We start from the raw sequence: 22325 nt of genomic DNA, 5'->3' as shown, positions 1-22325 counted from the left end.
CGACAGATTCTACTTTTTTGATTTTTTATGTGATACAGTTCTTTCTGTCGATGTTATTCCTACTAGTTTTTCTGACCATTGTGCTTTTACTGCAACTGTAAATCTTAGTCACCAACCTGCAAAACTTTATCGTTCCCAACGGATGTTAAATGTTTCCCACCTTGCCGACAGTGCCATTGATGAAGTTGTAAGTGCCGTGTGGGAGCGATGTCTTCGCTCTGTCCCACGTTACCCCTCCTTGCTCGTTTGGTGGACTGCGTTTGCCAAGCCCAAGATTCGTCAGTCTTTGATTTTTTACTGTGCCGCAAGGGCGCGTGATTTTAAGAACACGTATGAATTTTACTACTCTGTCCTGCGTGAACTGTATGATGCGGCGGGTCCTTCTCCTCTGCGGATCCATGATGTTCGTCGTATTAAAGCCAAGCTCTTGACCCTCAAACGACGACTGTTGGATGGTCTGCGAGTAAAGTCGAAACCTCACTCTCTTGTTGAAGGTAACCTGACTTCTTTGTACCACCTGCTGCGACATCAGACTCGACGTCGTCGCTCCTTCATCTCTTCTCTTATGGTGGATGATGGACGACAGCTTATTGCACAGGAGGAAATGACTCGTGCTCTTCATCAGTATTACGCTAGTCTCTATTCTGCCGATGATTCTGGTGCGTCACTTTCTGATGATGTCCTTGAGGATCTTCCTGCGACGATCTCGCCTGACGCGAACGGCAAATTTCTCCGGGAGTTCGAGATAGATGATGTTTTTGATTTTATTGCTCGCTCTCCGTCCGGTAAATCGCCGGGTCCAGACGGCCTGCCTAAAGAATTTTATCTCCGTTTTTGGCCTCTTTTGGGTGGCACTTTTACGCAGATTTTAAATGAGATTGTCAGGGGGATGGATGTGCCAGCCGATTTTAAAGTAGGGAAAATTGTTTTAATTCCGAAGTCCTCTGGTCGTTTATCTGCTGCCAATCTTCGTCCGCTCACATTGCTGAACTTTGATTACAAGACAGCTGCTAGAGCGTTCAATAGCCGATTGTCTTCTCTGCTTCGGGGTGTGATTGGTGCACATCAATGTTGTTTTCCTGGTAGATCTATTCTGACCTCAGTAGCCGAATATCGGGATGTTGTCTCGGTTGCGGCGGTTACAAATGTTCATTGTGCCTTTGCTTTCCTCGATATATATAATTCTTTTGATCACGTCAGACATGTGTTTTTAGATCGTGTTTTAGATACAGTAGGTTTTAACGCTTCATCACGTGGTGTTCTTGGCAACTTGTATAGGGGAATAACTGCTCGGGTGTCAGTCAATGGGCAGCTGACGCCGCCCATTGCTATCCGCCGAGGGGTACCTCAGGGTAGTCCGCTCTCTATGTCTCTATTCATATTGTCCCTGGAACCGCTGCTTCGGACTCTTGCTTTCAAGCTCCAGGGTATGACCCTCTCTGGTGGGAAGTTCACTGTTAAGGCGTACGCGGACGATGTCGTTGTTCTCCTCCGTCAACGTGATGATATCACATTGTTGAAAGGGGCAGTTGATGCATACTGTTGTGTCTCTGGAGCGCGTCTCAATCAGGGTAAATGTAAGTTCCTTGATATTCGAGGGTTTCGCGATACTGATGTCCCTTAGGCCACTTTTGTCGATCGCCATACGTCATTGGGGATAATCATCGATCGGTGTCCCATTGAAATGGCGGCTCTTAATTGGAAATCTGTCACCGAGAAGATACAAGGGGCTCCGATGGTCCATGAGCAGCGATCTGCTACCATTTTGCAAAAAGTCAGAATTTTAGACACATACGTGTTATGTAAAGCCTATTATGTTGCTCAGCTGTTCCCACTTGCCATTATGGTGGCGAAAAATTTGCGCCAATTGTCTAGCAGGTTTATATGGAAGGGTCATCTATTCAAGTTGCGTTACGAGGTTATGACGAAACCGCGTATCTCCGGAGGCTTGGGCCTCACTGACATTACTCGCAAGACATCTGCCTTGTACATCCTCCGTACGACTCTCATGGTTACGCAAGAAGTGACTTCAATTACATCCAGACTTTTTACTGTTCTGCGTCGGAAGAGCCTTGCTCCACCTGTCGACGTCGGTCGTCTCAATTTTAAGTTGAAACACGTCCGGGAATTTTATATTGCGGTTAGTTACATCGGTGACGTCTTCTTGCGACGACCGGTGCCAACGGCCAAGAGCTTGACTGCCCGTTGTGAGGGGCTGGCTGGTGCCAATCCAATCGAACTGGCGTCTCCATCAGTGTCCTGGAGGAACGTCTGGAAGAATGTTAGTCTGCTTATCCACTCTATGGCTGTGGGGTCCACGTGGTATAGGGTAGTTAATGGTTTGGTCCCCACCAACGTACGACTGCACCGTATTGGTCTTTCTGACACGGACAACTGCACTCGGTGTGGTCTCCTGGACACACTTGAGCATCGATTCACCTGCAGTGGGAACCTTGCTAATTGGCTTTGGCTCAGGAAACAACTGGCTTTTGTCACTAGGACTCCTGAAACCGCTTATACCATTGACATCATCGTACGGCCCGATTCTTCCTTTTATCCGCGAACGAAGCTCAATACCGTTATGTGGTTGCTTGGACACTTCGTACATTTTTTGCCAGGACTCCGTAAAGATTTTGCAAATATGCTTAGCCTGACATTTGCAAGGGAGGGTGTTGGCTAAGGTCGCCTGTGTGAGCCGATTTCTTTTATACTGTAGCTGGTTATGCTGCCTTTATGTAAAATTCTTCTCTTCACGTGGACTGAAGTTTACGTGGACCTTTAGGGCGAACAAGAAAAACAAACGTAAGACCAAGAACCGAGACAGTAGGGGAAAGTACGACGCCGTTGTACAGGTGCCATTCGGAAACAGGACGGTGGAATCATCGTTGCCAGGCCTCTGGTTTCGACCCCTGCCCGCTTTCTTTCCGCAGGCCTGAAACTGATTGTCACCCCTAAATTTTAAACAATGGCACACGAAAACGACCCAAAAAAATGGTAAAAAAAAGAAAAAAAGGGGCAGAGCACTGGTCTCGTAAACCAGGGGTCAATAAAAAAAAGTGACAGAAAAGAAAAAAAAAGTGGTAGAGCATTGGTCTAATAAACCAGGGGTCGTAAGTTCCATCCTCACAGGAGAATGATGAATTTTGGAAATCAGTTGCGCGTCGTGGCCGTATATTACACAGTATCTGTGATGACGAACAATTAGCGACAGGCGTTTTATTAAGAATTACTCTCAGTTGTGATTAAGGCGAATGGCGCAGATAAAGCATTTGCCAAAGCGGTACAGAATAAGGTGGGACGAGGCAGTTTGAATTACATTTTGTAGATGTATTTCTCACAAATCGCAGAGCCTGTCGTCGTCGTCGTCGCCGCCGCCGCCGCCGCCGCCGCCGCCGCCGCTTCTGCAGAAGTAGCATATGGCCATCGTAGCAAATGCGGCGAGGGACGCCCTGCCTTCGATTCCGAATGCACAAAGTGTGTGGTCTTGTTTCCCAGTCTATATTTGATCGGTGTCGTAAGAGGTTGAATGTAACGAATGGGTGGGAAAGAGCAAGGGGCAGCGGCTTTGTAGACGAAAACACAAATCCTCAGGGGTGTGAGCTTTTCGAGATGAGTCGTATACAAGTTATAGTTGGTCGTCAGTGACAGTGTGGCCTAATGGATAATGCGTCGGACTTCTGATCTGAAGATTACAGGTTCGAATGCTGAAAAAAAATGAATAAGGCGTCGGACTTCGTATCCTAAGATTGCTATTTCGATTCCTCTCACGGTCGTGTTTTTCCAGTTCTGAAAAAGAAACACACCGTTTTAGTGTAGCACTTGAGCAGTACGAAACCGTGTGAATGTTGCTGTTGACCATTTTCTGCATGGAGATGCTCTTGAGCTTGAAACACGCACAACAAGACCGGTGTTAACTAGCGAATTGGTTTGCAGAGTGTCGTCGCCGCGAGTTTTTGACTGGCACTTGCACATCTAAAACAACGTCGGAAAGTAACTCGTTCGGCTTATGAGTCACATCAAGTATGCGTGTTAATTTTGACGAAACTAGCTCTGCAGTTTGTCATGCAATTCTTTTACCTCTCAGAAATGATTATGAAATAAAAGTGAACTACGTGACGAGTGTGACGTTAGGAAAACGTTAGGCAACATGGAGAGGTTCTGTATGGGACCAATCAACCCAAACGAGTACTGTGTGACATGCTAACCGGCACGTATTCACCGAGGCAGCGCGGCTAGCTCAGTCGGTAGAGCCTGATGCTCTTAATCTCAGGTCGTAGGTTCTATCCCCACGCTGGGCGGAACGGAATTTTGTTCCTCTGCAGATGTAAATTACCTTTTTTCTGATTAACGTGATGTAATGGAAATAGCAACTTTAAACATTGCCTACGTCTCCGTCAGTCGCAAGGAAACTGTATTTGAAGGTGAAGGTGATTTTGTAGACATGTGTGGAAGACATGTTCTGAAATGCAAGTGGTGTTGTTTGGAGAGCACATCGGTTATGTGTCAGATGTGTAGCCAAGCAGTAATGGGTCGCCATAGCTGCAAATATTAGACGGTAATATGAAGTGTTGTCAGCTGAAGTCTGATGATCCAGACGACGGTAAGGACGAAGTACGCAAAAGTATCGCTAGATTGCGCCTCTTTAGCTCAGTGGCAGAGCACTGGTCTAGTATACCAGGGGTCGTGAGTTCGATCCTCACAGAAGGCACACGAATTTTGGATATCAGTTGCGCGTCGTGGCCTTATCGCAAACAGTATCTGGCTTTTGCAGAAGTAGCAAATGGCCATCGTAGCAAATGCGGCGAGGCACGCCCTGCCCTCGATTCCGAATGCACAAAGTGTGTGGTCTTGTTTCCCAGTATATATTTGGTCGGTCTCGTAACAGGTTGAATGTATCAAGTGCGTGGGAAAGAGCAAGGGGCAGCGGCTGTGTAGAACGAAAACACAACTCCTCAGTGGTGTGAGCGTATTGAGATGAATCATATTTAAGTTACACTTGTTTGTCCTTGACCGTGTGTCCTAATGGATAAGGGGTCGGACTTCGGATCCGAAGATTGGAGGGTCGAATCTTCTCACGGTCCTGTTTTTCCAGTTCTAAAAATGAAACATACCGTTTTAGTGTAGCAATTGAGCAGTGAGAAACCGTCTGAATGTTGCTGTTGACCATTTTCTGCTTTGATCGTTCCCGGCAACACCAGTAGTAGTTACCGAAAGCACATCTGGAGGCATTCTGTAATCTGTAGAGTTTCAGAGTGTCGATGAAACACTGAAAGTGCACCGGGATTGAATACAACAAGCACATTGTAAACTTTCCTCCATGGGTGTAATGTCTCACACTGTCTACCCATTGATCGTTCCCTGGAAGACCAGTAGTAGCTTCCGAAACACATCTGGAGGCATTCTGTAATCTGTGGAGCTTAAGAGTGATGATGAAACACAGAAATTGCATCCTGATTGAATACAACAGGCACCATTCGGACATTTCTCCATGGGAGTAATGTCTCAAAATGTCTACGCTTTGATCGTTCCCTGGAAGACCATTAGTAGTTCCGAAGCACATCTGGAGGCATTCTCTAATCTGTGGAGGTTCAGAGTGTTGATGAAACACAGAAATTGCACCGCGATTAAATACAACAAACACCATGCGCAGTTTCCTCCACGGGAGTAATGTCTCAAATTGTCTATGCTTTGATCGATTCCTGGAAGACCAGTAGTAGTTTCCGAAGCACATCTGGAGGCATTCTGTGACCTGTTGGCATTCTGAGTGTTGATGAAAAACAGAAATTGCAACGGAATTGAATACAACAGGCACCATGCGGACTTTTCTCCGTGGGAATAATGTCCCAACCTGTCTACGCTTTGATAATTCCCTGTAAGACCAGTAGTAGTTTCCAAAGCACATCTGGAGGCCTTCTGTGATCTGTGGAACTTCAGAGTGTTGATGAAACATAGATATTGCATCGGGATTGAATACAGCAGGTACCATGCGGATTTTTCTCCATTTGAGTAATGTCTCAAACGGTCTACGCTTTCATCGTTCCCTGGAAGACCAGTAGTAGCTTCCGAAGCACATCTTGAGCATACAGTAATCTGTGGAGCTTATGAGTGTCGTTGAAACACAGAAATTGCATCGGGATTGAAAACAACAGGCACCATACGAACTTTTCTCCATGGGAGTAATGTCTCAAACTGTCTACGCCTTGAATGATTCCTGGAAAACCAGTAGTAGTTTCCGAAACACATCTGGAGGCATTGCAGCGGCATTGAATACAACAGACAAAATGCTCACTGTTCTCCATGGGAGTAATATCTCAAACTGTCTACGCTTTGATCGTTCCCTGGAAGACCAATAGTAGTTTCCGAAGCATATCTGGAGGCATTCTGTAATCTGTGAACTTTGAGAGTTTTGATGAAATACTGAAATTGCATCGGGAATGAATACAACACGCACCATGCTGTCTTTCCTCCATGGGAGTAACGTCTCAAACTGTCTACGCTTTGAACGATTCCTGGGAGACCAGTAGTTGTTTCCGAAACACATCTGGATGCATTCTGTAATCTGAGGACCTTCAGAGTGTTAATAAAACACAGAAATTGCATCGGGATTGAATACAAGACTGTCCATGAGGACTTTTCTCCGTGGGAGTAATGTCTCAAACTGTCTACGCGTTGATCGTTCCCTGGGAGACCAGTAGTAGTTTCCGAGTCACATCTGGAAGCATTCTGTAATATGAGGACCTTCAGAGTGTTGATGAAACACAGAAATTGCACCGCGATTAAATACAACAAACAGCATGCGCAGTTTCCCCCATGGGAGTAATGTGTAAAATTGTCTACGCTTTGGTCGTTCCCTGGAAGACCAATAGTACCTTCCGAAGCACATCTTCAGCATACGGTAATCTGTGGAGCTTCAGAGTGTTGATGAAACACAGAAATTGCATCGGGATTGAATACAACAGGCACCATTCGAAAATTTCTCCATGGGAGTATTATCTCAAACTGTCTACCCCTTGATCGATTCCTGGAAAACCAGTAGTAGTTTCCGAAACTCATCTGGAGGCATTCTGTAATCTGAGGACCTTCACAGTGCTGATGAAACACAGAAATTGCCGCGGCATTGAATACAACAGACACCATGCTCATTTTTCTCCATGGGAGTAATATCTCAAACTGTCTACGATTTGATAGTTCCCTGTAAGACCAATAGTAGTTTCTGAAACACATCTGGAGGCATTCTGCAATCTGTGGATCTTCAGAGTGTTCATGAAACACAGAAATTGCATCGGGATTGAATACAACAGGCACCATGCGGACTTTCCTCCATGGGAGTAATGTCTCAAACTGTCTACGCTTTGACGTTCCCAGGAAGACCAGTAGTAGTTTTCGGAGCACATGTGGAAGCATTCTGTAAACTGGGGAGCTTAAGACTGTTGATGAAACATAGTATTTGCATCGGGATTGAATAAAACAGGCACCATTCGGACTTTTCTCCATGGGAGTAATGTCTCAAACTGTCTACGCTTGGATCGTTCTCTGGAAGACCATTAGTAGTTTCAGAAGCAAATCTGGAGGCATTCCATAATATGTGGATTTTCAGAGTGTTGATGAAACACAGTGATTGCATCGGGAGTAAATACAACATGCACCATGCGTACTTTTCTCCTTGGGAGTAATGTCTCAAACTGTCTACGCTTCGATCGTTCCCTGGAAGACCAGTAGTAGTTTCCGAGTCACATCTGGAGGCATTCTGTAATCTGAGGACCTTCAGAGTGTTGATGAAACACAGAAATTGGATAGGTATTGAATACAACAGGCACCATACGAACTTTTCTCCATGGGAGTAATGTCTCAAACTGTCTACGCCTTGATCGTTCCCTGGAAGACCAGTAGTAGTTTCCTAGTAACATCTTTATTCATTCTGTAATCTGAGGACCTTCAGAGTGTTGATGAAACACAGAAATTGCATCCTGATTGAATACAACAGGCACCATTCGGACTTTTCTCCATGTGAGTAGTGTCTTAAACGTTCTACGCTTTGATCGTTCCCTGGAAGACCAGTAGTAGTTTTCGAAGCACATCTGGAGGCATTCTGTATTCAGTGAACCTTCAGAGAGTTGATGAAATACTGAAATTGCATCATGATTGAATACAGCATGCACCATCGGACTTTTCTCCATGGTAGTAATGTTTCAAACTGTCTACGCTTTGATCGTTCCATGGAAGACCAGTAGTAGTTTTCGGAGCACATCTGGAGGCATTCTGTGATTTGTGCACCTTCACAGTGTTGATGATACACAGACATTGCAACAGCATTAAATACAACAGGCACCATGCTCACTTTTCACTATATGTGAGTAATGTCTCAAACTGTCTACGCTTTGATCGTTAGCTGGAAGACCAGTAGTAGTTTCAGAAGCACATCTTTAGGCATTCTGTAATCTGTCACCTTCAGAGTGTTGATGAAACACAGAAATTGCATAGGGATTGAATAGAACAGGCGTCATGCGAACTTTCCTCCATGGGAGTAATGTGTCAAACTCTCTACGGTTTGTTCGATTTCTGGAAGACCAGTAGTAGTTTCCCAAGCCCATCTGGAAGAATTCTGTAATCTGTGGTCCTTCAGAGTGTTAATGAAACGAAGATATTGCTTCATGATTGTATACAAGAGGCACCATGAGGACTTTTCTCCATGGGAGTAATGACACAAACTGTCGACGCTTTGATCGTTCCCTGGAAGACCAGTAGTAGCTTCCGAAGCACATCTTGAGCATTCGGTAATCTGCTGAACTTCAGAGTGTTGATGAAACACAGAAATTGCATCGGGATTAAATACAACAGGCACCATACGAACTTTCATCCAGAGGAGTAGTGTCTCAAACGGTCTACGCCTTGATCGTTCCCTGGAAGACCAGTAGTAGCCTCCGAAGCACGTCTGGAGGCAATCTGCATTCTGTGGAGTTTCAGAGTGTTGCGATGAATCACAGAAATTGCATCGGGATTGAATACAACAGGCAAAACGCGGAATTTTCACCCATAGGAGCAATGTCTCAAACTGTCTACGCTTTGATCGTTCTCTGGAAGACCAGTAGTAGTTTCCGAGTCACATCTGGAGGCATTCTGTAATGTGTGGACCTTCAGAGTGTTGATGAAACACAGAAATTTCATCGAAACTGAATGCAACAGGCACCATGCCGACTTTTCTCTATGGGAGTAGTGCATCAAACTGTCTACGCTTTGATCGATCCCTGTTACACCAGTAGTATATCCCGAAATACATCTGGAGTCATTCTGTAATCTGAGGACATTCAGAGTGTTGATGAGACTCAGAAATTGCAACGGGATTGAATACAACAAGCATCATGCGGACTTTCCTTCATGGGAGTAATGTCTAAAACTGTCTACGCTTTGATCGTTCCCTGGCAGACCAGTAGTAGTTTTTGGAGCACATCTTGAGGCATTCTGTGACCTGTGGACCTTCACAGTGCTCATGAGACACAGACATTGCATCGGCATTGAATACAACAGGCAGCTTGCTCACTTTTCTCCATGGGAGTAATGTCTCAAACTGTCTACGCTTTGATCGTTCCCTGGAAGACCAGTAGTAGTTTCCGAAGAACATCTGGAGGCATTCTGCGATCTGTGGACATTCACAGTGCTGATGAAACACAGACACTGCATAGGCATTCAATACAAGAGGTACCATGCGGACTTTTCTCCATAGGAGTAATGTCTCAAAGAGTCTACGCTTTGATCGTTAAAGGGAAAAACAGTAATAGTTTCCGAAGCACATCTGGAGGCATTCTGTAATCTGTGGAGTTTCAGAGTGTTGATGAAACACAGAAATTGCATCGGGATTGAATACAACACGCTCCATGCTGACTTTTCTCCATGGGAGTAATGTCTCACACTGCCAACGATTTGATCGTTCCCTGGAAGACCAGTAGTAGTTTCCGAAGCACATCTGGTGGCATTCTGTAAGCTGTGGACCTTCAGAGTGTCGATGAAACACTGAAATTGCATCGGGATTGAATACAACAGGCACCATGCAGACTTTTCTCCGTGGGAGAAGGGTCTAAAACTGTCTACGCTTTGATCGTTCCCGGGAAAACCGATAGTAGTTTCCGAAGCAAATCTTCAGGCATGCGGTAATCTGTGGAGCTTCAGAGTGTTGATGAAACACAGAAGTTGCTTCGGGATTGAATACAAATGGCACCATGCAGGCTTTTCTCGATGGGAGTAATGTCTCAAAGTGTCTACGCTTTGATCGTTCCCTGCAAGACCAGTAGTAGTTTCCGAAACACATCTTGAGGCATTCTGTGATCTGTATACCTTCAGAGCGTTGATGAAATACAGTAATTTTATAGGGACTGAATACAACAGGCACCATGCGGACTTACCTCCTTGGGAGTATTTTCTCAACTGTCTACGCTTTGATCGTTCCCTGGAAGACCAGAAGTAGTTTCCGAAGCACATCTGGAGGCATTCTGTAATCTGTGGAGTTTCAGACTGTTGATGAATCACAGAAATTGCATCGGGATTGAATACAAGAGGCACAATGTGGACTTTTCTCCATGGGAGTAATCTCTCAAACTGCCTACTGTTTGATCGTTCCCTGGAAGACCAGTAGTAGATTCCGAAGCACATCTGGGGCATTCTGTAATCTGTGGACCTTCAGACTGTCGTTCAAACACTGAAATTGCATCGGGCTTGAATACAACCGGCACCATGCGTATTTTCACGATGGGAGTAGGGTCTCTTCTGTCTACGCCTTGATCGTTACCGGGAAAACCAGTAGTAGTTTCCGGATAACATCTGGAGGCATTCTGTAATCTGTGGACCTTCAGACTGTTGATGAAACACAGAAATAGCATCCGGATTGAATACAACTGGCACCATGCGGACTTTCCTCCATGGGAGTTATGTCTCAAACTGGCTACGATTTGATCATTCCGCGGATGAGCGGTAGTGGTTTCCGAAGCGCATATGGAGGCATTCTGTAATCTGTGGAGCTTAAGAGTGATGATGAAACACAGAAATTTCATCGGCATTGAAAACAACGGGCACCTTGTGGACTTTTCTCAATGGGAGTAGGGTCTCAAACTGTCTATGCTTTGATCGTTCCTGGGTAAACCAGTAGTAGTTTCCGAAGCACATCTGGAGGCGTTCGGTAATCTGTGGACCTTCACAGTGTTGATGAAATACAGAAATTGCATCGGAATTGAATACAACAGGCACCATGCTGACTCTCCTCCATGGGAGTAATGATTCAAATTGTCTACGCTTTGTTCGCTCCCTGGAAGGCCAGAAGTAGTTTCCGAATGTCATCTGGAGGCATTCCGTAATCTTTTTAGCTTAAGAGTTTTGATGAAACACAGGAATTGCATCTGGATTGAATACAACAGCCACCATGAGGACGTTTCCCCATGGGAGTAATGTCTCAAACTGTCAACGCTTTGATCGTTCCCTCGATGACCAGTAGTAGTTTCCGAAGCACATCTGGAGGCATTCTGTAATCTTGGAACCTTCAGAGTGTTGATGAAAAACAGAAATTTCTTCGAAATTGAATACAACAGGCACCATGCCGACTTTCCTCTATGGGAGTAATGCATCAAACTGTCTACGCTTTGATCGATCCCTGGAAGACCAGTAGTAGTTTCCGAAACACATCTGGAGTCATTCTGTAATCTGAGGAGCTTCAGAGTGTTGATGAGACTCTGAAATTGCATCGGGATTGAATACAACAGGCATCATGCGGGCTTTCCTTCATGGGAGTAATGTCTAAAACTGTCTACGCTTTGATCGTTCCCTGGCAGACCAGTAGTAGCTTTTGGGGGACATCTGGAGGCATTCTGTGACCTGTGGACCTTCACAGTGCTGATGAGACACAGACATTGCATCGGCATTGAATACAACAGGCACCTTGCTCACTTTTCTCCATGGGAGTAATGTCTCAAACAGACTACGCTTTCATCGATCCCTGGAAGACCAGTAGTAGTTTCCGAAACACATCTGGAGTCATTCTCTAATCTGAGGAGCTTCAGAGTGTTTATGAGACTCTGAAATTGCATCGGCATTGAATACAAGTGGCACCATGCGGTCTTTTCTCCATGGGAGTAATGTCGCAAACGGTCTACGCTTTGATCGTTGCCTGGAAGGCCAGCAGTAGTTTCCGAGTCACATCTGGTGGCATTCTGTAATCTGTGGACCTTCAGAGTCCTGATGAAACACAGAAATTGCTTCGGCATTGAATACCTCAGGCAGCATCCGGACTTTCCTCTATGGGAGTAATGTCTCAAACTTTCTAAAGTTTTTTCGATCCCTGGAAGACCAGTAGTAGTACCCGAGTCACATCTGGAGGCATTCTCTAATCTGTGAACCTTCATAGTGTTGATAAACATAGGTATTGCATCGGGATTGAATACAACAGGCACCATGCATACTTTTCTCCATGGGAGTAGTGTCACATACTGTCAACGGTTTTTTTTATACCTGGAAGACCAGTAGTAGTTCCCGAGTCACATCTGGAGACATTCTGTAATCTGTGGACCTTTAGATTGTTGATGAAACATAGATATTGCATCGGGATTGAATACAACAGGCACCATGCGGAGTTTTCTCCATGGGAGTAATGTCTCAAACAATCAACGCTTTGATCGTTCCCGGGAAGACCAGTAGTAGCTTCCGAAGCACATCTGGAGGCATTCTGTAATCTATGGACTTCAGAGTTTTGATGGAACACAGAAATTGCATCGGGATAGAATACACCAGGCACCATTCGGAATTTTCTCTGTGGGAGTAATGTCTCAAACTGTCTACGCTTTGATCGTTCCCTGGAAGACCAGTAGTAAATTCCGAAGCACATCTGGAGGTATTCTGTAATCTCTGGAGTTTCAGAGTGTTGATGAAACAAAGAAATTGCATCGGGATTGAATACAATAGGCACCATGCGGACTTTTCTCTATGGGAGTAATGTCTCAAACAATCAACGCTTTGATCGTTCCCGGGAAGACCAGTAGTAGCTTCCGAAGCACATCTGGAGGCATTCTGTAACCTGTGGAGTTTCAGAGTGTTGATGAAACACAGGAATTGCATCAGGATTGAATACAACTGGCACCATGCGCACTTTTCTCCATGGGAGTAATGTCTCAAACTGTCAACGCTTTGATCGTACCCTGGAAGACCAGTAGTAGTTTCCGAGTCATATCTGGAGGCATTCTATAATCTGTGGAGCTTACGAGTGTTGATGAAACACAGAAACTGCATCAGGATTGAATACAACAGGAACAATTCGGACTTTCCTCCATGGGAGTAATGTCTCAAACTGTCTACGCTCTGATCGTTCCCTGGAAGACCAGTAGTAGTTTCCGATGCACATTTGGAGGCATTCTGTAATCTGTGATCCTCTAGTGTTTTGATGAAACACAGAAACTTCATCGGAATTGAATATAACAATCACCATGCAGACGTTTCTGTATGGGAGTAATTGCTCAATCTGTCTACGCTTTGATCGATCCCTGGAAGACCAGTAGTACTCTCCGAAGCACATGTGGAGGCATTCTGTAATCTGTGGAGCTTAAGAGAGTTGATGATACACAGATATTGCATCGGGTTTGAATACAACAGGCACCATTCGGACTTTTCTCCGGTTGAGTAATGTCTCAAACTGTCTACGCTTTGATCGTTCCCTGGAAGACCAGTAGTAGTTTCCGTGTCACATCTGTAGGCATTCTGTAATGTGTGGACCTTCCGAGTGTTAATGAAACACAGAAATTGCATCGGGATTGAATACAACAGGCACCATGCGCACTTTTCTCCATGGGAGTAACGTCTCAAACTGTCTACGCTCTGATCGTTCTCTGGAAGACCAGTACTAGTTTCCGAAGCACATCTGGAGGCATTCTGTAATCTGTGAACCTTCAGAGTTTTGATGAAACACAGAAACTTCATCGGAATTGAATATAACAATAACCATGCAGAATTTTCTGTATGGAGTAATGTCTCAATCTGTCTACGCTTTGATCGATCTCAGGAAGACCAGTAGTACTTTTCGAAACACATTTGGAGGCATTATGTAGTCTGAGGACCTTCAGAGTGTTGATGAAACACAGATGTTGCATCGGAATTGAATACAACAGGCACCATGCGGAGTTTTCTCCATGGGAGTAATGTCTCAAATAATCAACGCTTTGATCGTTCCCTGGAAGACCAGCAGTAGTTTCGAAAGCACATCTGGAGGCATTCTGTAATGTGTGGACCTTCAGAGTTTTGGTGAAACACAGAAATAGCATCGGGATTGAATACAACAAGCACCATACGGACTTTTCTCCATGGGATTAATGTCTCAAACTGTCTACGGTTTGTTCTATTCCTGTTACGCCAGTAGTAGTTCCCGAGTCACATCTGGAGGCATTCTCTAATCTGTGGACCTTCATAGCGTTGATGAAACATAGATATTGCATTGGGATTGAATAGAACTGGCAATATGCGGACTTTTCTCCGTGGGAGTAATGTCTCAAACTGTCAACGGTTTTTTCTATACCTGGAAGACCAGTAGTAGTTCCCGAGTCACATCTGGAGACATTCTGTAATCTGTGGACCTTCAGAGTTTTGATGAAACACAGATATTGCATCGGGATTGAATAACAGGCAACATTCGGACTTTCCTGCACGGGAGTAATGTCTCAAACTGTCTACGCTTTGATCGTTCCCTGGAAGACAAGTAGTAGCTTCCGAAGCACATCTGGAGAAATTCGGTAATCTGTGGACCTTCAGAGTGTTGATGAAACAGAGGAATTGCATCAGTATTGAATACAACTGGCACCATGCGCACTTTTCTCAATGGGAGTAATGTCTCAAACTGTCTACAGTTTGTTCGATTCCTGGAAGACCAGTAGTAGTGCCCGAGTCACACCTGGAAGCATTCTCTAATCTGTGAACCTTCATAGTGTTGATAAACATAGGTATTGCATCGGGATTGAATACAACGGGCACCATGCATACTTTTGTCCATGGGAGTAGTGTCTCAAACTGTCAATGGTTTTTTTATACTTGGAAGACCAGTAGTAGTTCCCGAGTCACATATGGAGACATTCTGTAATCTGTGGGCCTTCAGATTGTTGATGAAACACAGATGTTGCATCGGAATTGAATACAACAGGCACCATGCGGAGTTTTCTCCATGGGAGTAATGTCTCAAACAGTCTATGCTTTGATCTATCCCTGGAAGACCAGTAGTAGTTGCCGAAGCACATCTGAAGGCAATTTGTAATATGTGGACTTCAGAGTTTTGATGGAACACAGAAATTGCATCGGAATTTAATACAACAGGCATCATGCGGACTTTCCTTCATGGAAATAATGTCTCAAACTGTCTACGGTTTGTTCCTTTCCTGGAAGAACAGTAGTAGATTCCCAAGCACATCTGGAAGCATTCTGCAATCTGTGGACCTTCAAGGTGTTAATGAAACAAAGAAATTGCATTGGGAGAGAATACAAGAGGCACATTGCCGACTTTTCTCCATGGGAGTAATGTCTCAAACTGTCTACGCTTTGATCGTTCCCTGGACGACCAGTAGTAGTTTCCGAAACATATCTGGAGGCATTCTGTGCTCTGTGAACCTTCAGAGTGTTGATGAAACACAGAATTTTCATCGGGATTTAATACAACAGGCACCATGCAGACTTTCCCCCATGGGAGTAATTTCTCAAACTGTTTACGCTTTGATCGTTCCTCGGAAGACCAGTAGTAGATTCCCAAGCACATCTGGACGCATTCTGTAATCTATGGAGCTTCAGAGAGTTAATGTAACAAAGAAATTGCATCGGGATTGAATACAACAGGAGCCATGCGGACTTTTCTCCATGGGAGTAATGTCTCAAACTGTCTACGCTTTGTTCGTGCCCTGAAACACCAGTAGTAGTTTCCGAAGCACATCTGGAGGCATTCCGGAATCTGTGGACGTTTAGAGTGTTGATGGAACAAAGAAACTGCATCGTGATAGATTACAACATGCACCATGCGGACTTTCCTCCATGGGAGTAATGTCTCAAACTGTCTACGCATTGATCATTCCCTGGAAGACTAGTAGTAGTTTCCAAAGCACATCTGGAGGCATTCTGTAGTCTGTGATCCTTCAGAGTGTTGATGACACACAGAAATTGCCTCGGCATTGAATACAACAGGCACCATGCGGAATTTTAACATATGAGTAATGTCTCAAACTGTCTACGATTTGATCGTTCAATGGAAGACCAGTAGTAGTTTCCGAAGTACAACTAGAGGCATTCTGTAATGTGTGGAGAATCAGAGTGTTGATGAAACACAGATATTGCATCGAGATTGAATACAACAGGCACAATGCTGACTTTCCTCCATGGGAGTAATGTCTCAAACTGTCTACGCTTTGATCACCCCTGGAAGACCAGTAGTAGTTTCCGACGCACATCTGAAAAATTCTGTAATCTGTGGACCCTCAGAGTGTTGATGAAAGACAGAAAATGCAACGGGATTGAATACAACAGGCACCATGCTGACTTTCTCCATAGAAGTAATGTCTCAAACTGTCTACGGTTTGATCGTTCCCTGGAAGACCAGTAGTAGTTCTGAAAGCACATCTGGAGGCATTCTGTAAACTGTGGATCTTCAGAGTGTTGATGAAACACAGGAATTGCATCAGGATTGAATACAACTGGCACCATGCGCACTTTTCTCCATGGGAGTAATGTCTCAAACTGTCAACGCTTTGATCGTACCCTGGAAGACCAGTAGTAGTTTCCGAGTCATATCTGGAGGCATTCTATAATCTGTGGAGCTTACGAGTGTTGATGAAACACAGAAACTGCATCAGGATTGAATACAACAGGAGTACCTGACGGCTCAACACAAAAGTTTTGTCTCAAGTGCAGATAGTGTTGAGGATCAGTGGACAAAGTTCAAAACCATGGTACAATATGCGTTAGATGAGTATGTGCCAAGCAAGATCGTAAGAGATGGAAAAGAGCCACCGTGGTACAACAACCGAGTTAGAAAACTGCTGCGGAAGCAAAGGGAACTTCACAGCAAACATAAACATAGCCAAAGCCTTGCAGACAAACAAAAATTACGCGAAGCGAAATGTAGTGTGAGGAGGGCTATGCGAGAGGCTTTCAATGAATTCGAAAGTAACGTTCTATGTACTGACTTGGCAGAAAATCCTAAGAAATTTTGGTCCTATGTCAAAGCGGTAGGTGGATCAAAACAAAATGTCCAGACACTCTGTGACCAAAATGGTACTGAAACAGAGGATGACAGACTAAAGGCCGAAATACTAAATGTCTTCTTCCAAAGCTGTTTCACAGAGGAAGACTGCACTGTGCTTCCTTCTCTAGATTGTCGCACAGTTGACAAAATGGTAGATATCGAAATAGACGACAGAGGGATAGAGAAACAATTAAAATCGCTCAAAAGAGGAAAGGCCGCTGGTCCTGATGGAATACCAGTTCGATTTTACACAGAGTACGCGAAGGAACTTGCCCCCCTTCTTGCAGCGGTGTACCGTAGGTCTCTAGAAGAGCGAAGCGTTCCAAAGGATTGGAAAAGGGCTCAGGTCATCCCCGTTTTCAAGAAGGGACGTCAAACAGATGTGCAGAACTATAGACCTATATCTCTAACGTCGATCAGTTGTAGAATTTTGGAACACGTATTATGTTCGAGTATAATGTCTTTTCTGGAGACTAGAAATCTACTCTGTAGGAATCAGAATGGGTTTCGAAAAAGACGGTCGTGTGAAACCCAGCTCTCGCTATTCGTCCACGAGACTCAGAGGGCCTTAGACACGGGTTCACAGGTAGATGCCGTGTTTCTTGACTTCCGCAAGGCGTTTGACACAGTTCCCCACAGTCGTTTAATGAACAAAGTAAGAGCATACGGACTATCAGATCAATTGTGTGATTGGATTGAGGAGTTCCTAGATAACAGAACGCAGCACGTCATTCTCAATGGAGAGAAGTCTTCCGAAGTAAGAGTGATTTCAGGTGTGCCGCAGGGGAGTGTCATAGGACCGTTGCTATTCACAATATACATAAATGACCTGGTGGATGACATCGGAAGTTCACTGAGGCTTTTTGCAGATGATGCTGTGGTGTATCGAGAGGTTGCAACAATGGAAAATTGTACTGAAATGCAGGAGGATCTGCAGCGAATTGACGCATGGTGCACGGAATGGCAATTGAATCTCAATGTAGCGAAGTGTAATGTGATGCGAATACATAGAAAGATAGGTCCCTTATCATTTAGCTACAAAATAGCAGGTCAGCAACTGGAAGCAGTTAATTCCATAAATTATCTGGGAGTACGCATTAGGAGTGATTTAAAATGGAATGATCATATAAAGTTGATCGTCGGTAAAGCAGATGCCAGACTGAGATTCATTGGAAGAATCCTAAGGAAATGCAATCCGACAACAAAGGAAGTAGGTTACAGTACGCTTGTTCGCCCAATGCTTGAATACTGCTCAGCAGTGTGGGATCCGCACCAGGTGGGGTTGATAGAGGAGATAGAGAAGATCCAACGGAGAGCAGCGCGCTTCGTTACGGGATCGTTTGGTGATTGCGAAAGCGTTACGGAGATGATAGATAAACTCCAGTGGAAGACTCTGCAGGAGAGACGCTCAGTAGCTCGGTACGGGCTTTTGTTGAAGTTTCGAGAACATGCCTTCACCGAGGAGTCGAGCAGTATATTGCTCCCTCCTACGTATATCTCGCGAAGAGACCATGAGGATAAAATCAGAGAGATTAGAGCCCACACAGAAGCATACCGACAGTCCTTCTTTCCACGTACAATACGAGACTGGAATAGAAGGGAGAACCGATAGAGGTACTCAGGGTACCCTCCGCCACACACCGTCAGGTGGCTTGCGGAGTACGGATGTAGATGTAGATGTAGATGTAGAACAATTCGGACTTTCCTCCATGGGAGTAATGTCTCAAACTGTCTACGCTCTGATCGTTCCCTGGAAGACCAGTAGTAGTTTCCGATGCACATTTGGAGGCATTCTGTAATCTGTGATCCTCTAGTGTTTTGATGAAACACAGAAACTTCATCGGAATTGAATATAACAATCACCATGCAGACGTTTCTGTATGGGAGTAATTGCTCAATCCATCTACGCTTTGATCGATCCCTGGAAGACCAGTAATACTCTCCGAAGCACATGTGGAGGCATTCTGTAATCTGTGGAGCTTAAGAGAGTTGATGATACACAGATATTGCATCGGGTTTGAATACAACAGGCACCATTCGGACTTTTCTCCGGTTGAGTAATGTCTCAAACTGTCTACGCTTTGATCGTTCCCTGGAAGACCAGTAGTAGTTTCCGTGTCACATCTGTAGGCATTCTGTAATGTGTGGACCTTCCGAGTGTTAATGAAACACAGAAATTGCATCGGGATTGAATACAACAGGCACCATGCGCACTTTTCTCCATGGGAGTAACGTCTCAAACTGTCTACGCTCTGATCGTTCCCTGGAAGACCAGTACTAGTTTCCGAAGCACATCTGGAGGCATTCTGTAATCTGTGAACCTTCAGAGTTTTGATGAAACACAGAAACTTCATCGGAATTGAATATAACAATAACCATGCAGAATTTTCTGTATGGAGTAATGTCTCAATCTGTCTACGCTTTGATCGATCTCAGGAAGACCAGTAGTACTTTTCGAAACACATTTGGAGGCATTATGTAGTCTGAGGACCTTCAGAGTGTTGATGAAACACAGATGTTGCATCGGAATTGAATACAACAGGCACCATGCAGAGTTTTCTCCATGGGAGTAATGTCTCAAATAATCAACGCTTTGATCGTTCCCTGGAAGACCAGCAGTAGTTTCGAAAGCACATCTGGAGGCATTCTGTAATGTGTGGACCTTCAGAGTTTTGGTGAAACACAGAAATAGCATCGGGATTGAATACAACAAGCACCATACGGACTTTTCTCCATGGGATTAATGTCTCAAACTGTCTACGGTTTGTTCTATTCCTGGAACGCCAGTAGTAGTTCCCGAGTCACATCTGGAGGCATTCTGTAATCTGTGGACCTTCAGAGTTTTGATGAAACACAGATATTGCATCGGGATTGAATAACAGGCAACATTCGGACTTTCCTGCACGGGAGTAATGTCTCAAACTGTCTACGCTTTGATCGTTCCCTGGAAGACAAGTAGTAGCTTCCGAAGCACATCTGGAGAAATTCGGTAATCTGTGGACCTTCAGAGTGTTGATGAAACAGAGGAATTGCATCAGTATTGAATACAACTGGCACCATGCGCACTTTTCTCAATGGGAGTAATGTCTCAAACTGTCTACAGTTTGTTCGATTCCTGGAAGACCAGTAGTAGTGCCCGAGTCACACCTGGAAGCATTCTCTAATCTGTGAACCTTCATAGTGTTGATAAACATAGGTATTGCATCGGGATTGAATACAACGGGCACCATGCATACTTTTGTCCATGGGAGTAGTGTCTCAAACTGTCAATGGTTTTTTTATACTTGGAAGACCAGTAGTAGTTCCCGAGTCACATATGGAGACATTCTGTAATCTGTGGGCCTTCAGATTGTTGATGAAACACAGATGTTGCATCGGAATTGAATACAACAGGCACCATGCGGAGTTTTCTCCATGGGAGTAATGTCTCAAACAGTCTATGCTTTGATCGATCCCTGGAAGACCAGTAGTAGTTGCCGAAGCACATCTGAAGGCAATTTGTAATATGTGGACTTCAGAGTTTTGATGGAACACAGAAATTGCATCGGAATTTAATACAACAGGCATCATGCGGACTTTCCTTCATGGAAATAATGTCTCAAACTGTCTACGGTTTGTTCCTTTCCTGGAAGAACAGTAGTAGATTCCCAAGCACATCTGGAAGCATTCTGCAATCTGTGGACCTTCAAGGTGTTAATGAAACAAAGAAATTGCATTGGGAGAGAATACAAGAGGCACATTGCCGACTTTTCTCCATGGGAGTAATGTCTCAAACTGTCTACGCTTTGATCGTTCCCTGGACGACCAGTAGTAGTTTCCGAAACATATCTGGAGGCATTCTGTGCTCTGTGAACCTTCAGAGTGTTGATGAAACACAGAATTTTCATCGGGATTTAATACAACAGGCACCATGCAGACTTTCCCCCATGGGAGTAATTTCTCAAACTGTTTACGCTTTGATCGTTCCTCGGAAGACCAGTAGTAGATTCCCAAGCACATCTGGACGCATTCTGTAATCTATGGAGCTTCAGAGAGTTAATGTAACAAAGAAATTGCATCGGGATTGAATACAACAGGAGCCATGCGGACTTTTCTCCATGGGAGTAATGTCTCAAACTGTCTACGCTTTGTTCGTGCCCTGAAACACCAGTAGTAGTTTCCGAAGCACATCTGGAGGCATTCCGGAATCTGTGGACGTTTAGAGTGTTGATGGAACAAAGAAACTGCATCGTGATAGATTACAACATGCACCATGCGGACTTTCCTCCATGGGAGTAATGTCTCAAACTGTCTACGCATTGATCATTCCCTGGAAGACTAGTAGTAGTTTCCAAAGCACATCTGGAGGCATTCTGTAGTCTGTGATCCTTCAGAGTGTTGATGACACACAGAAATTGCCTCGGCATTGAATACAACAGGCACCATGCGGAATTTTAACATATGAGTAATGTCTCAAACTGTCTACGATTTGATCGTTCAATGGAAGACCAGTAGTAGTTTCCGAAGTACAACTAGAGGCATTCTGTAATGTGTGGAGAATCAGAGTGTTGATGAAACACAGATATTGCATCGAGATTGAATACAACAGGCACAATGCTGACTTTCCTCCATGGGAGTAATGTCTCAAACTGTCTACGCTTTGATCACCCCTGGAAGACCAGTAGTAGTTTCCGACGCACATCTGAAAAATTCTGTAATCTGTGGACCCTCAGAGTGTTGATGAAAGACAGAAAATGCAACGGGATTGAATACAACAGGCACCATGCTGACTTTCTCCATAGAAGTAATGTCTCAAACTGTCTACGGTTTGATCGTTCCCTGGAAGACCAGTAGTAGTTCTGAAAGCACATCTGGAGGCATTCTGTAAACTGTGGATCTTCAGAGTGTTGATGAATCACAGTAATTTCATCGCGATTAAATACAACAGCCACCATGAGGACTTTTCTCAATATGAGTAATGTCTCAAACTGTCTACACTTTGATCGTTCCCTGGAAGACCAGTAGTAGCTTTCGTAGCATATCTGGAGGCATTGTGTGATGTGTGGACCTTCACAGTGCTGATGAGATACAGACATTGTATCGGCAT

The 22325-nt window shown here is 44.5% G+C and overlaps 1 non-coding gene across 1 annotated transcript; it reads left to right on the top strand.

Moving 5' to 3' along the window:
- The first annotated feature begins 4636 nt into the window (after window positions 1-4636).
- Window positions 4637-4708, top strand: Trnat-agu (transfer RNA threonine (anticodon AGU)). The gene has a single exon. It is a non-coding gene; the product is annotated as a tRNA-Thr (tRNA).
- Window positions 4709-22325: the final 17617 nt, after the last annotated feature.

The sequence above is a fragment of the Schistocerca gregaria genome, unplaced genomic scaffold (genome assembly GCF_023897955.1).
Source record: "Schistocerca gregaria isolate iqSchGreg1 unplaced genomic scaffold, iqSchGreg1.2 ptg000077l, whole genome shotgun sequence".
NCBI classification, from domain to species: Eukaryota; Metazoa; Arthropoda; class Insecta; order Orthoptera; family Acrididae; genus Schistocerca; species Schistocerca gregaria.
The sequence above is the reverse complement of the archived record's forward strand: the minus strand, read 5'-3'. Positions and strand labels throughout refer to the sequence as shown.